Consider the following 17945-nt stretch of genomic DNA (forward strand, 5'->3'; position numbering starts at 1 on the left):
ATTTTGTTAATCTTATTTTTTCCTGTTATTTTATGTTTTGTTTTTAATACATATAAATTTTTGCATCTTGCTGTAAATATTTTACTTCCTGGGGTTAATTCTATTCCTGATATTTTCCAATATAATACGAGTGATTTATCTATATTTCTATCTGTTACTGCTACTGAATAATTTGCACTTATTATAAATTTAAATTTTTGATATATTAGATTTCCTTTTACGGCAGTTATTATGCTTTTTTCTATAGGTTTTATAATTCTATCATCTGCTAAATATAATTCTATTGGTGTATCTATTCCTTCTCTAAAACATGCTTTTATTAGTATCTCTGTACCTCTAAGGTGTACATATTTTATTGGATCTCCTTTATTTTTTATATCATTTATCTCTTTATTAATTATTCTTTTTGTTACTAGTGGTATACTAGCTTTGCCTTTTGCATATCTGCAGTCTATTACATGTTCTTTTTGGCATACTACATAATATTCATCCTTTTTCCTAGTAAAAATATTTTTTATTGTTGGTATTTTAAATATTTTTTCTACACTTAAATCTAATTCTTTTCCTTTTATTTCATCAAATATGTTACTGTCAAATATTATTTTTTGTTCCGTTCCTTCATCATTTAAATATTCTTCCTTTGTTATTATTTTTATATCTTCTTCAGTCATTTGATTCATCTATTTCACTATCTATTTCGGTATCTGTTTCGTTTTCTGAAATTTCATATATACTATCCTCACTTTCTAATTCATAATCTATATAATCTATCTGCATATATTCTGTATTATCTATTTTTATTTCTGATATTTGTTTATTTTTTGGATTTTTAGGTAGTTTACAATCTCTAGCTAAAGGGCCTATCTTTCCACAATTATAACAAGTACATTCTTTTATAGATTTCTTCTTTCTATATGGTCTTTTATATTTATAATTTTTTAGATAATACCTTTTTCGTGGTTTCTTATATTTATATTTTGATTTTTTATATTTCTTATATTTCTTATGTCTTTTTCTTTTCTTATAATATCTTTCTTCACATCCAAATTGGGGTGCTATTTTATTTTTGCAACATGCTAAATTTTTTATCAATGTTTTTTCCATTTTTAATTCTTCTCTATATTTTTCACATAAGTTTCTATACCATTGTTATAAAAAATTTATTCTTGCTCCTAACGTATCTACTATTTTTGCTTCTTCCCAACTTTTTATTATTTTTGAACTAAATGACTCAGGTAATTTATTAAAATATAATTTTCTTATCTCTTTACTTTCTTCTATACTATATGCTCCTTTATAATAATATTCTTTAAATGCGCAAGTATATTCATCTATATAACACATATTACATATTGCTAATTTTAACATTAAGTTTCTATTTGTATCTTGTTCTTCATCTTGTTCTTCTTCTATTGTTGTCGTACTACCAAATTCATCTTTTATAGCTGTTTCATATTTTTTTAATAGTTCTATAGGTGTTAGTTTAGTTGTTGTTGATGATGTTCCTTCTATAGGTTTATTAGTTCTTAATACTTTCTTGCTATTTTCAGTTAAATTTGGAAACCATAGTTTTACTGATCCTATTAGTGTTCTTTCTATATATTCCGGTGCATCTGTTATATTTATATTATTATCTAATAATTGTTTTGTCATATATCCTATCCATAATTGTATTATTTTTTTTGTATCTATTACACAGTCTAGGTCTAAAAAGTTATAATTTTTATTAATTATTTATTTTGGTGTCCATTTGTCATATTCATTATATTTTTTAAACTTATTCTTATAAGACATAGGTTTTCTTATTTCTATTGTTTTAGGTATTATATTTTTATCTTCTTTTTTATCAAGGGTATTTATTTCTGTGTGGGTACTTTCTAAGTTTTCCTCATTAATTTCTTTTTGTTTTTCATTGATTTCTAAATTTTTTGTATTTGTTAATATTTCTGTATATGTTTCACTATCTTCTGAATCATAATTATCTGTTTCTGTCTCTTCAATGTCTATATTATTTATATCTAATTTTTCCTAAAATTGATTTATCTCGTTCAGTAATTTTTGTTCCTTATCTTTTTCTTCTTTTTCTTTTTGCCTTTGTTCATACAGCTCTTTTAACACTTGTAGTTCTTTTTCTAATTCAGCTATCCTACTATTTTTAGTTTCTTCTATTTTTCGTATTTCTTCCGTAGTTTGTTGTTTTATTTTTTCTATTTCCTTTTTTCTATCTATCTCTTCATTTTCTTTTTCTATTCTTACCATTGCTGTCAATTTATCTTCTAATTTTAATTCTTCTTTTTCTAACATTAGATATAAATGTTCACCTATTTTCTTATATCTTCTTCCTAGATTAGAAAATACTATTTTTATTTTTAATCCTTCGTGGTTTTCATATATTTTTTCATCTATTATAAATTCTTCTTTGTTCATTTTATTGTGAATAGTTCATGTTGATATATATATATATTCTAAACTATCTATTTGTGATTCTAATTTTGATATTTTATTTTTTTGTGTATCTATTGAGTTTTTATTAACTCCGGCAAATATATTATAATGTAGTCTTTTTATTCTTATTTTTAATTCTTTACGTTTTTCAGAAATAATTTGTTTTAATTCTTTGTATTGTTGTACTTTATTCATTTTAAATTATATTTATAATATCTTGGCGGATATCTAAATCTAATTTTATCATAATTAGGTAGCATGTGTTTCATTCTCCTAGATTTTAAATGGATTATTAATTTTGATTCAATACTAGATATTAATGTAATTAAGTAGGCTAATCTTTGTGGGTTTTCTTTTGTTTTATTTAAACTTATATATTCTGAATAATTACTAATTAAAGATTCTTTAATTTTTCTAAAAGCTTCTCTATTTTTAAATGGTCTTCGCATAATTAATTTAATAATTTATAAGTAAATTCTAATAACTCTAACATATATCTCACTTTCGTATTTTTTGAATTACTGAGCTCTGATACCAATTGTAGGGGGTGCGGATATCTGACGTATGAAATAGATTTTTATTAGGAATGCTACTATATAGTTGGAGGTTAAATTCTATATGCTGACATAATGAAAAATATTTATATAATTAGAATATTTAAAAGGTAATTATATCTAAAGTGTAGCACCACCAACTAAGACATTACAATTCATGGTAGAAAGAAAGATTTTTTTTTTTTAATTTTCATTTTAATAATTGTGTATATTACTTATTTATCTCACAAGTTAGTGAATCAAAAGTGTAAGATTTGAAATTCATTTACATGTGACACAATAAATATCTCACACAATTGACGTGAATTATGTGAATCACATCATAACGTTTTCCAATTCTTCATGATAAAAATCTGAGTACTGCTAGAACATGCATGCAAATGATATTATTAATTTGATCAATAATAAGTTAAACATTTCTGATTTCATGTGTTAAGATTGCCACACGAGTTATTGTCTACAATAATTTGCACCATAGTGGAAAGGTCAATTATTTAAGAATGATCTAAACCACTTGTTTTCTATCTTTTCACTTTAAACCAAAATCCATTTACGCAACTGGAGTAACATCTATTATAACTAGTGAAATTTGTCACGCTTCGTACAATTTTAAAATAAATTAGTTATTTTTTAAAAAACACCCTTCATGATTTTGATTCTATGAGTTGACTGAATTTTGTTTTTTTGAGTTAGTTGAAAGAAAATAATGTGAGCTCAATAGATATTATTTAGCTCAGTTCAAGTATTTATTTAACAGATAATATAACTTTTAATTTGGGGATCTAAATGAAAAATTCAGACCAGTTTAAGAAGCCACCTATGTATTCGGCCTAATGAAATTCATTGTTGATCTTAATTTTCATTGTTGTTTTCACTTTTGATTGCTATCAGAAATGAATTAGCTTTTAAATAATGAACCAAAATAAAATCGAGATTATTAATTCTTTTTAACCAATTTGCTCCAGAAACATTTCTAATTCAACCTGCAAGTCTTATGATGTACACAATATTTAATTAAGGATATTTTAGGCAAAAGTCCTTAATTTTTAAAATAAAATTTCTTAATTCAAGTACCCAAACAGAAAACATAAGGGAGTATTATAGAAACTTTAAATACAGAGAGACATCATCAAAAAATAGAAAGCAAACATGTAAAAATTAATTTGCAAAAACACAAAAAACCTAAATAAATAAAAAATAAATAATTATAAACAAAATATTGAAAGCAACACCACACACTAAATGTAGAGACAGAGAGACTAAGAAATAGAAAAATCTGCAGATAAAACTATGTTAATGGAAACAAAAAAGGAAAATAACAAATAAAGAAAAATCTGAAGATAATTATAAAAAGTTCAACAAATAAAATATTCATACCAAAAAATTAAGCATACCAGTTATTTAGAATTGGAGGAAATACAACCTAATAGGAGGATCCGAGACTCCAATATACAATTTATAATAAATATACACACAGAGAAACTTGAATACACAAATAAAAACATGAACACCCAAGACCCAGTATATACATGTAGTTGCCAAGTGTCATTCTTCTTATTTATTGTATCATTAATTGTTAATTATTAATAATATTAATTAATATCAAGACGTCTCTTTTGTTGCATGTGACCTTTTAATTTTTACGAATTTTAAATTTTATAGTACAATATTTAATTTGAGATTTTGTATGTTTTCAATAAAATAAACCGATATTTTTTTATCATTTTTATTTTTGCATCTTTAGAATTGTTTAATTGGATTAAATTAATAGGATTAGGAAAGGTTTTTAAACTAATAATTCTTTAATGTTCTTAAATGCATTTTGTTTTTAAATGAGCAATGAGTATAGATAATAATCAAGTAATTAGTGTACTTGTTAGCCATAGTCTGAAAAAAATTTCTTACAAATACAAAAAAAATAAATTTATTGAAAAAGAAATGATGATAAGCAAAATAAAAGGTATAGACACAAGAGATTGAATAAAGAAATATAATTCTTTTATTGGCTTTCTTGATATATCACCTAAGTCAAGTTGGAGTGAATTGAACCAAAGGAAAAGTAGTGAGAATTGTAAAAATGAATGAATCATGTTATATACCACAATTATAGTATATACACACATATATAAGAACATATATCATCTTATTAAATTTTAAAATAAATAAAAAAATTATATGGTGTAGTAGATATTAAATACAATATTTATCGTAAAAGTAAAGTGTAAAGAGAACCGACTATATACTCCTGACTATATACCCCCTTCGTTACTTTGTTTTCATATATACTAAAAATAGTTGCTTCTAAATATTTATCAGTTTAAGAACTTAAGAGAGAATATGAATAATAATTTTTCAAATTTACCTTTAAATATTAATTATTCTAGAATTAAGAGGCACATAAATTATTAAAAATATTAAAGATTTAGTAAGGCATATATTAGTGAAAACTTAAAAAGAAAGGAGCGGAGGATGTAGGTATATAAAGAGTAGAACTATGAAATGCATGAAATTCATACTTACTGGAAAATGAAGAAACAAATTCAAAGAAGGAAGAAAAATGAAAATAAATAATCTTCTACTACTTGTTTGTTAGCTTCAATACTTTCCTTGAGTTTACATATACCTGAAACAAAAACAAAGAAGATCAAATTTAAAATATGACAACCCATAATCGCAATACGAAAAAAATTGATAAGATCAAAATTTTAAAATAATACAATTCATACGCATATTGTAGAAGAGCTAAAAAGATCAAACCCGCACAACAATAATTATTATACCATAACTCATAAGTATAAAAGATTAAGAAGAAAGAAAGATAATTACGAAAAAAAAACTCCATAACATAAATAGCTAAAAAATTATAGAAATTATGAAGGGAAGCAATGGCTTCTCCTCCACAATTGATAGAAAAAGGTTGAATGTCATCAAAAAGTATAAATAATTAGAGGAGAAGACGAAAAATTAAAAAATAAGTTAGTGATCATCTTTGACGTGGGGAGACAAAAAGTTTATAAATTTTGTTAATAAAGTTCATACAAATTAATCACACTAATTATTGAAGAAGAATAAAGAATTAACCAAAATATTTAGACATTTAATTATTTTTTTTAAAAAAAGTTAAATAGAAATTGCTAAAGACTTTTCCAATTCTTTTTCCTTCATAAATAAGGAATTTGAGTGATTGAAACAATAAAAATATTAAATTAGTATGTGGAGTATCAATTATAGAGTCATTTATTATTATAACATTAAATAAATAGAGCAAAAAATAATTTTTTTTTTTAAAAAAAGGTGAAAAAAGATAAATGGCATTGGAGGCTTCTTAGACATGTTACATAGGATGGACTATATATATATATATATATATATATATATATATATATATTGATTTGTATATTGTCATCTCACGGAATAAACATTTCATAAGAAAAGAATATTTTTTATTTTAAATATCAAAGAAAGGTATAGGTTAAATTTTGGCCAAACACATTGACCGACCCCTCAACTTGGCACCATCTTTCACTTTGGTATCTCAAGTGGACATTGTTCATTTTTGACACCTCAAGTAGCATACGCGGGTGTTATTTTGGCACTTTTTGCTGAATCAGCAAAAACTTACCGTGTGCGTGTATTACACGCGCTGATGATGTGGATAGGAACCAATTATAAAAGGACATTTGTAATTTTTATAAAAATAATTTTTATATAATTAATTTAAATAAAAAATATTAATTACCCCACCCCCACCTTATATCATCTTCCTAACCACCCCACCCTACCCCATATCATCTTCCTCAACCCAACCTAACCCCAAATCGTTTGCCGCCACCCCACCCCAAATTGTCTTCTACCACCCTCCCCCACCCACTCCTAAATCATTTGCCGCCAGCCCAACCTCCCCTACTTCCACCCACCCACCCACTCCATATTGTCTTCTCCAATCCACAAACCCCCGCCTTCAACCGCTGCAATAATCCAATTAAATTGACATCAAATTCACAACAACTTGACAATATTTCACAATAATTTTTCACCCTCCATCTAATTTGACAACAATTTCAAATCAAATTGACAACAATTTGGTCTCAGCAAAAATAAATTGATCAAAAAAATTATTGTAAGAAGGAACCCATTTGGCCTCAATTTTGAGAATAGGAGGAAATAAACCTGATAACAAAGACAAAAAAAAGTTATACTTCCAATATGTCCAGTTCCAAGGCAAACTTGGATTTATATTTTGGTAAGCTATAACACACATATGTTGCCTAGTTCCGTCAAGGTTGGAAACAAGCAGTAATTTCTACTTGGTAATGAGGAGATGCTGCTGTCTAGTTTCTTTGGTATGGTTTCGTGCAGATATATCTCTGATATATTTTAGTTGGATCACATTTAAGAATAGACTCAATTAATGAAAATTGAGTAAAGGTAAGTTTGATGGTGATATTGAATTCAATTATGGTGCAAAAATTGTGGAGGTGAATAATAAAATTAATGGTGGTTGTGTGAAAAAATAATCGTAAAGATGTGATTTAAGATGTGATTTTTAATTTTCAAAATTAGTATGTGATTTTTTTTATTCTTTTTTTTTTAATTCAAAAATTTGGTGGTAGTTTAGTGGATGATGGTGGTGATGTTGAAAGGTAGAACTGATGGACGGAGAAGAAGAAGGTTTAAAGCTGATGTTGGAAGCTTAGAAATGGTTTTTAATGGTGGTGGAAGGTTGAGTTGGTGGAAGAGGAAAGAGGAAAGATGGAGAAGGTAAAAAAATATAAAAAATCATAAAATAGATCTCCTTAGGCGCTTTTAGTGTAGTGTAACACACACAATGTGTTGAATCAATAAAAGGTGCCAAAATGACACACTTTATAGCTACTTGAGGTGCCAAAAGAGAACAACATCCACTTGAGGTGCCAAAGTGAAAGATGGTGTCAAGTTGAGGGACCTGTCGATATGTTTGGCCTTAAATTTTTAACGGTCATTTCTTCAATAATTGTGTATCGATTGGACCTTCTAATTGAATAAATTGTACACTCATAAGAATAGACTTTACGAAGATTTTATTGAATTTCATATGCTCGTAACATTCGACCGGCACAATTTCCAAACTTAAAGAATTTGGGGACATGCTCGATGACCCCTGACCTTTCTCTATTACTGAAATGAATCTGTTTATAGTTATTTGAAGCTGGTCTTTTTATTTTCTGGTGGGGGTGTGAGAGTTAAGTGTATGCTTCAAGGAACCCCAAAGAGAAGAAACTGAAAAAAAATTAAATCTATTCATATGTCAAACATTTCAAAATTTAATGCATGGAAAATTTGATAGCACCAGGATTTATGATAATGTAACACCCCGCTTTTTCAAGCTAAGGTTTTAACCGTCGTTCCTACATATATAGACCCAAACCCAATGGTTTCTACTTAGAAATAGGTGTGAATAATGATTCTTTAGGGTGGGAACATCTTCGGAGATGGATTGAAGTCTTAAATATCTCCTAGCTAAAAGTTAAGTTTAGCACTTTCATACATATTAAATTTTAGTATACGATTTTTGCTTAGTTCAAATTCCAGCGACCATTACTCCTAGGATATAGTGATTTATGTGACCTATTATATATCAAATTAAATCTCTTTGAGTCTTCTTTCCAACGTTATTGACTTTTCATCAATACGAGTTCAGAGTCAAAAGTTATGAGTATTTGAGGGAGACACTGTCCAGGATCTGCATTGGGACTGTGTCGCGGAGGAATTGCCAAAGCACACTGCCTAGGTTTGCTTTGGCCATGCGCCGCAAACCTTGAGGTTTGCTTGTGGTCCATGTCGCGGAACTTCTCCCATGCATCAAAAGTTGTTACATTTTAAGTTATTTTAAGGGCAATGGGATCTTTTCACCCTCCCAAAATATTCCCAATCCTTTATGGACAAATATAGGGTACTGAAACACTTTATATCACCTCATCAAATCCCTAATCACCATATATTCCTTAAGAAAGAAAGGAGAAACTACCTAGGATTTGAGGAATTCAAGTTTCGAGGGTTCAATATCTCTACGTTCTCTTTGATTTTTCTCCGTCAAAAGGTATGTGGGACTATCCTAACTCTCATGGGCATAAATTTTACATTTTTACACTACTAAAAAAATAGGAAAACCGACCATAAAAATCGACCACATGTGGTCGGTTTTCCTGCATTTTCGACCAAAATGCATGGTCGGTAAAAACCTGGTAGCTTTTTAAAAACCGACCACGTGTGGTCGGTTTTTTTTTAAATATATATATATATATATATATTTAAAATTTAATTTTTTTTAAAAATATTTTTTTAAGTAAAAATAATTTTTTAAAAAAAACGGACCACATGTGGTTGGTTTTATTTAAATTAATTAATTAACTAAAATATAAAACCGACCACATGTGGTCGCTTTTAAAAAAATATTTAATAAAATAATTTTTAATTAATTATGTTAAATCGACCACTTTTGGTCGTTTTTTTAAAAAAAGTTCAATAAAATCAAATACATGTGGTCGGTTTTCTGGGAATTTTTTAAAAAAAAACAACCACATTTGGTCAGTTTGAGTGGTTGGTTTTTGTAAAATTTTCCAGAAAATTGACCATATGTGGTCGGCTTTTTGGTATTTTTTTTTTTTGAAAAATAATAGCATATAAATGCTACATTCCATCAACCAACATAACAAAACAAACAATCAGCATAAACATTACAAACATTTAAAATCAAGTTTTTTACAAAATTTATCAAGTCTCCAAATCCAAACTACAAAACATACTATAGTCTAAAAACTACAACTCATCATCCTCTTCGTCATTCGCATCCTCAGTCTCACACAAAAGATCTGATTCCTCGTCTGTGGTGATATTATCCAGTGAGCCTAGACCTTTTGCAGCCCAAACTATATTACCAGGACAAGGAGGAAGAATCCCTGTAGATTGAATAAAACAGTTGATCTGCTCCTGCATCAATCTCATTTGTTTTGTTGTTTCCTTCTCCTTCTTCTTCACCCTCTCAATCTGTGCAGCAAGGTCTTTAGTGAGTTGAGAAACCATATTCTTTTGTAAATCAATGATTTTTCTATCAACTGATGAGGGATTTGATGTAGGGCCGGACGAAGACCTAACATTCTCGCTAAAATATTTTCTATGGTACCCATAGTATTGGCGGAGAACCCATAGTTTGTTTTCATAACTCCTTCTCTACATCTTCAGGTATTGTATCACCCTGACTTTTAGAAAGTTGAGTACTACGATACTCATTAACGAGCTACATATATTTGTCCTATATTCAAAGTAAAGTTAAAATTAATAGTAAAAAATATTAAACTACTCGTATTTGAATAATATCAACTTTGAGAAAAAAATTCATAAATACAAAATTTGATTCTTACATGGGTAGCTTTTGCACGAGGCTTAACCCAGACATCTTCATCAGTTGGGTTCTTTTTCTTTCTTACATGGGTCTCCTCGAATACCTCTTGTTGTTGTATCTTCCTACCCAATTTTTTTTCCTGCATATGATAAAATTATTAATCTTCAAATAATTAAAAATTTAAACAGAAACAAACAATTAAAACTGCAAAAGTTACATACCATTTTTTGCTCCACAGTAATCCGACTAACTGCTCCCGCAATATGTAGAGAGCCACCCTTGGATGATGTCCTGGCTTTCTTTCCTTTCTCACTCAACACTTGGTATTCTTTGCTACTCCAATAGCGAAGATAATCTTTCCACATGGGTTCAAGTATAAACCCTGGTTGTACCCTGTTCGTTCTGGCATAATCCAATTGACCGTTCCTTCTGGCTCTAGCTCTTCTATAAAATTCCTCCGATAGCACAGTCATGTGCGTCATCCCACCTTAAATATTTCTACAACAATAACAAAAGTATAATATTTAGTTTTTTGTTCTAACAATGTTTTAAGTAGTCGATAAGTTAAATCGTTACCTAAAATTCTTTAAACATTTCATTTCTATCTATTCTGGAACTTTTTGCCAACTAGTCCAATAGCTGTTGAAGTGTCGAGTAATGCATTTAGTCATAATTTTTTCAACTCCATCATCAGGCTTAAACCTATAACACAAGATCAAACATTAATTTCATATAGCATAATAATATAGTAAATGAAAAATGAATAATGTTGTTATATTTAGAAATTATTCCCTACTCCATATGGAATAATATAACGCCTCCGATAAATATCTTTGTCTCCAGGCTACGAAACAAATGGTGGTGGATGCACTAGCGTGGGCGGATCTGAAGCACCGGATGGAGTGCCTCCAAGATGAAAATCCATCAACTCAATAGATCCAGTAGAATCATTGTGAGAACGTGGTTGACTACTAGTAAAGGGTACTGCAGACGATGGTAGATGACTGTATGTGCCAGCGATCATCTGATAGTACTGTGAAGGCAGTGGCACGGGGATGGGAGCAGAATGAGTCGCTGTAGACCCATAAAGTGGACCCATATGCATAGGAGCAGGAACTGAATGCTGCAATGACCCAGAATATGAGGGTCGTGCTGGAACGTCATCACACTGACCCTCAGATATATGAATACCTGAAGATCATCTATAAACCGGAGGTTGTTTTTTCTTTTTTGTATTTGTAGGATCAAATTTTTGCTTACTTCTGTCACCTTTACCTGCCATCTAAATTATGTAAAGTTAACAAGTTGTTAGTTCTTACAAAATGATTATATGAAAACATCAGTGTTAAAACATTCCAAGTAAGTAATTTCATGTTTCTAATTCACATTTCAAATCACTAAATCACTATTAAACAACAACAATCTTATACAGTATATTACAGATCAATCTTAAACAAGAAACATAAAGGTAAATAGTACAAATCATAAAGACATCAATACATAAGAAATGCAACCTACACAAACTAATCCTCCTCTCTCAAAGATTCTCCATTAAACCATTCACCCTCTTCGGAAGTTTCCTCATCTTCTACCCACTTAGCCTCTTCTTCTACAATATTAGCTTCTTCAAATATATTTTTTGAGTGGTTCAAACTATCCACTAAATCAATGTCCACTAACTGGTGATCAATCTGCATCATTTTGATATGCATTCTCCAAAATATTCTCAACTTCCACCCATTCTATAGTCTTTATTTTAATTACAGTCCACCAATCAAACTTATCACTGTGCAACGGATAAGGAGCATAATACACTTGTTTAGCATTTTGCGTGAGAACAAAGGGATCATAAAAAGGATACGTCATATTATGCTTCACTTCAATGATGTTATGCTCCTTATGTAGTCTTATGCCTCTTGTGCTTGGATCAAACCACTTACATCGAAAGAGGACATTTTTTTTATTGGAGAACCAACATATTCCACTTCTAAGATCTCTTGTATGATGCCAAAGTAATCAACATCATCATCACCCTTAAACCAAACACCACTATTGTTTGTTTTCCTTGTTCTAGAGTGTTCTTTGATGGAAAATTTAAATCCATTTACTGTGTAATGGGAGATTGTACGATCTTCAACTGGTCCCAAAGAAATATCTCTTAATAACTGATCGTATGCGACCGCATTTGGTGAATGGTATACCTAAAGTATTATACACACACACATATATATATATATTAGTTGAAGAATGTGTAAATGTTTAAAATTTGTAGAAATATTAGTACACTTACACATCTCATATTAAACCATGTTGCAAAGGATTTAAACTATGTTGCAAAGGATGCATACAATTGATTTTCGTGGAATTGAGTCTTAAATGAACTGAAGATCCAACATGCGAAACACAATTAGTTTACTTTAGGGAATGAGTAAATAAATATGATATATTAATATTTAATATTCTTAATTCAGAGAGTGCTCAACTTCCGGACAATTCAGCAAGACATACAAAGTTACTGATTTGTGCTCCATGGTAGTGAGACGGAGAAATATGGTCTTTTTATCCTTACTACCAGATTGATTGAAAATTGATATCGGTTGCAAATAAGGCTCATTATCATCTTCCTGATGACGATTCAGTCTATTTCTTAAACAAGCAACTTCATTACCAAAATTGAGATGTTTCTCTTGCAAGATATGCCTTAACTATAGAGTTTTCCACCCTATGTTTATTTTTGTGACTCCTTTTCAATTTTTCAATTGTCCAGCATATCTTAAGATTAGATGTTTACTTTATAAAACAAGATATGTATGAATTTAAATATGTTGAAATTGCTTACTGTTTGGATGGATACATCCACCTAGTTTGAACTCGACCGCCTAGCCGAGCTTCATAGACAAGGTAAATGGAAAGATGTTCCATCACGTCGAAGAACCTAGGTAGAAAATCTTCTCTAACTTGTTGGTGATAACAACAATATTACTTTCTATTCGAGCCCGATTTTCTTCTTTTAATGTGGTGGTACATAAGTCTTTGAAGAATAAACTAATCTCTGCTATCGGTTTCCATATGATTTTAGGCAAACCAATAAAAGCAATTGAAAGTAATTGTTTCATGAAAATATGACAATCATGGATTTTCATTCTATGTAAGATTCCTTGTGCCATATCAACCCTATTTCCCAAATTTGAGGCATATTCATCGGGCATCCTTAAACTTTAGATCCACTCACATATTTTTTTTCTTTTGGTCCAACTTGAATGTATAACTAGCCTTCGGCTTAAGAACATTGTCATTGGGCCCCTCCTGTAAGTGTAATTCTGTACTTTTGCAATATTCTGGTAAATCAAGTCTGGCCTTAGGATTATCCTTTGCCTTGCCGGTAACATCTATAACTGTGTTGAGCAAGTTATCAAAATAGTTCTTCTCAGTATGCATGACATCAATATTATTTCTATGTAAATTATCTGGACAATATTCTAACTCTCAAAATATACTTTGCTTAGTCCAGTTATGTGAAATGCCATACCCATCAAGCCTATACAATGGTTCCTCGCTAACTTTTGGCAAATCCTAAACTATATCACAAATGTCATGACCAGATAACCTTAGAGGTGGACCATCATGTTTAGTTCTATTCTTTCTGAATGCATTCCTGAGTCTCCTGAACTCATGATTAGGTGGCAAGAAACAACGATGATAATCAAACCATGAATTTTTTCTGCCATGTCTCAATGTGAAAGATTTTGTTTTTTCCATGCAGTATGGACAAGCCAACTTCCCAGTTGTCATCCACCCAGACAACATTCCATAAGCAAGAAAATCATTAATAGTCTACATTAGATATGCACACAGATTAAAATTCTATTTAAATGAAATGTCCTAAGTTTCAACGCTCTCATGCCATAAAATTTGAAGTTCATCAATCAAAGGTGGCAAGTAGACATCTATTCCTCTTTTTGGATTGTGCGGGCTAGGAACAACACAATTCAGAAATATATATGGACTAGTCATCAACATTTCAGGAGAAAAATTATACGGGTTGATAAATACTGGCCAACATGAATATGGCGCAGCACCAAAAGAAAAAGGTGAGAAGCCATCCACACACAATTCCAAATGAATATTTCGTGGCTCAGCTGGAAAATTTGGATAAGTTGTATCAAAATACTTTCAAGCCTCTCCATCTGATGGATGACAAATAACACTAGTGGACCTTCTATTTTCATGGTGCCATATCATATGAGGAACTGAGCTGTTTGAAGCATACAACCTCTTCAACCTTGGTATTAGAGGTAAATAATGCATTGCCTTAATAGCAATTTTATTTTCACGACAACCACGCTTATATCGAGGGTGTTGACAAAACTTACAAGACTCTAGGTTAGAATCTTTCTTAAAGTACAATATGCAACCATTTTCACAATAATCAATTCTAACCGAGGAGAGATCTAACTTTGACACCAAAATTTTTGCCTTAAAGAAGGAATTAAGAACCTTTAAGGCGGGGTCAACTAACTCTTTAATAAGGTCTATCATTGAGTCCATTCATCCTTCAACAATATTCCTATCAGATTTAATACTTAATAATCTAACAACAACAGACAAATGAGAATTCGAACACCCATAAAAAAAAGGATGACTAGCAGCATGCAATTGTTCAGAAAAATAGCCCATTTTTCTATTGGGAATATCTTTGACATTTTCACTAAAGTCGCCCCCGTGTTGTATCCCAAAAGCATCATGCACCATTTCTGTTATCCTAGTATCTTAATAGTTAATATGCCCTGCAGACCTACTACTTTCAACAATAACAAAGTTATTTTGCTTAACATCACCATGAATAATACGTAACCTTAAAAATTCCTCATGAAACCCCTTTCTATAAAGATGTTCCTTCATAACTTCTTCTCTTAAAAGATGTGCACCATCACATATAACACAAGGACAACGAATAGCCTGAAAACGTGACCAAGCATCAAGTGTCTTAGAATGTTCAACAAATCGATTGACACCTTCAATAAATTCCACCCTAAGGCCCATTCTATTATCATTATTCGGTTGATATATCCAGCTATAATAAGGTTCCATCTACACAATCAATCACATTCAAGTCACAAAACAAAAAACAAACAATAGTTGACTAAGTTACCTCACAAGTTACCAAACTAAACTACATTCAAAATAAAATTTCACCTTTCAAGTATCTACACTTAATCAATTTCAAGTCAATAAGTCACCTCCCAAGTTACCAAACTAAACTACATTCAAAATAAAAGTTCACCTTCAAGTAACTACCTCACAAGTAACCAAACTAAACTACATTCAAAATAAAAGTTCACCTTCAAATAACTACACTTAATCAATTTCAAGACACTAACTCACCTCACAAATTACAAAACTAAACTACATTCAAAACAAAAATTCACCTTTCAAGTAATTATACTTAATCAATTTCAAGTCACTAAGTCACCTCACAAATTATCAAACTAAACTACATTCAACACAAAAATTTCCATTTCAAGTACCTAAATTTAATCAATTTTAAGTCATTAAGTCATCTCACAAGTTATCAAATTAAATTACGTTCAAAATAAAAATTTCATTTCAAGTACCTATACTTAATCAATTTCAAGTGACTAAATCACTTCCCAAGTTACCAAATTAAACTATATTCAAAACAAAAATTCACATTTCAAGTACCTACAGTTAATCAATTTCAAGTGACTACATCACCTCCCAAGTTATCAAACTAAACTACATTCAAAATAAATATTGACATTTCAAGTACCTACACTTAATCAATTTCAAGTCACTAATTTACCTCACAAATTACCAAACTAAACTACATTCAACACAAAAATTCTCATTTCAAGTACCTACACTTAATCAATTTCAAGTCACTAAGTCACCTCACAAGTTATCAAACTAAACTAAATTCAAAACAAAAATTTCCATTACAAATACCTACACTTAATCAATTTTTAGTCACTAAGTCACCTCACAAAATTCAAAATAAAAGTTCATCTTCAAGTAACTACACTTAATCAATTTCAAGTGACTAAGTCACCTCACAAGTTACCAAACTAAACTACATTCAAAATAAAAATTCTCATTTCAAGTACCTACACTTAATCAATTTCAAGTCACTAAGTCGCCTTACAAGTTACCAAACTAAACTATATTCAAAACAAAAAGTTCACCTTCAAGTAACTACACTTAATCAATTTCATGTCACTAAGTCACCTCACAAATTACCAAACTAAACTATATTCAAAACAAAAAGTTCACCTTCAAGTAACTACACTTAATCAATTTCAAGTCACTAAGTTACCTGACAAATTACCAAACTAAACTACATTGAAAACAAAAATTCCCGTTTCAAGTACCTACACTTAATCAATTTCAAGTCACTAAGTCACCTCACAAGTTACCAAACTAAACTACATTCAACACAAAAATTCCCATTTCAAATACCTACACTTAATCATTTTCAAGTCACTAAGTCACCTCACAAGTTACCAAACTAAACTACATTCAAAATAAAAAGTTCACCTTCAAGTACCTACACTTAATCAATTTCAAGTCACTAAGTCACCTCACAAATTACCAAGCATAGCAAAATTCAAAATAAAAGTTCACCTTCAATTAACGGCACTTAATTACTTTCAAGTAACATATTCATTTATAGTATAAGTTAAACAATTGAACAAGTGGAATAAAGCAAATAAGCAGAAGTGTCGCATGTCCCTCCCATGTCATATAATCATCACAAAATTTCTATCATTTTCAAAGCCTTCTACAGCGAACAATCCCAAACTAAACTATATTTAAAGACTTCATTATAAGAAATTAGAGAGAAATCAATGTTAGGATCGAAATAATCAAGTGTCATACGAAAGCTAGCAAAGCAAACCTCGAAAGACGCCACATAAGAAGATAAATGAGAAATACACCAAAAGAGACACAAGAATTTAACCTGGTTCGGTCAATCGACCTACATCCACAAAAGGAGAGGAGCAATCCACTATATAAAAGAGAGTACAAACTGTTAAGAGAGACAACCTCATAAAATTCACTCAGAACAGAAAAGAGGTACACACAAGTGATCTCGTAACACTTGTGTCTCACAAAGTCTCCCCCAAAACAAAACTCTCAAACCCCTAGGACTACATTGTGGATGCTACAAAACTAGAAGAAAGGAGCCTCTATTTATAGAATCTATAACCTTTTCCTACAAGAAAAAAGGTTAGTCAAATATGGAGAATATGTTTTCCTTTTCCTAAAAGAAAAACCAATTATGGTACTTAAAGGAAGAACCTAATTATGGTAATAAAGTTAGGACAAACACCAACAATTCTTCCCCCTGGCCTGAATTTTTGATAAAATAAATTTGCTCCACCTTCTTCATGTAGTCTTCAACAAGTTCAATCTTCATTTCCAAAATCTTCTTTATTAAATCTTGCCTCTACACAGAGTAACACTCTGATAAAATTTCTCGAACCAAAATCTTCATTATCATCTAATAGGTTGCGGCTAGAACTAAATCAACCAAGATGAACACC

Source organism: Capsicum annuum, chromosome 9 (genome assembly GCF_002878395.1).
Source record: "Capsicum annuum cultivar UCD-10X-F1 chromosome 9, UCD10Xv1.1, whole genome shotgun sequence".
NCBI classification, from domain to species: Eukaryota; Viridiplantae; Streptophyta; class Magnoliopsida; order Solanales; family Solanaceae; genus Capsicum; species Capsicum annuum.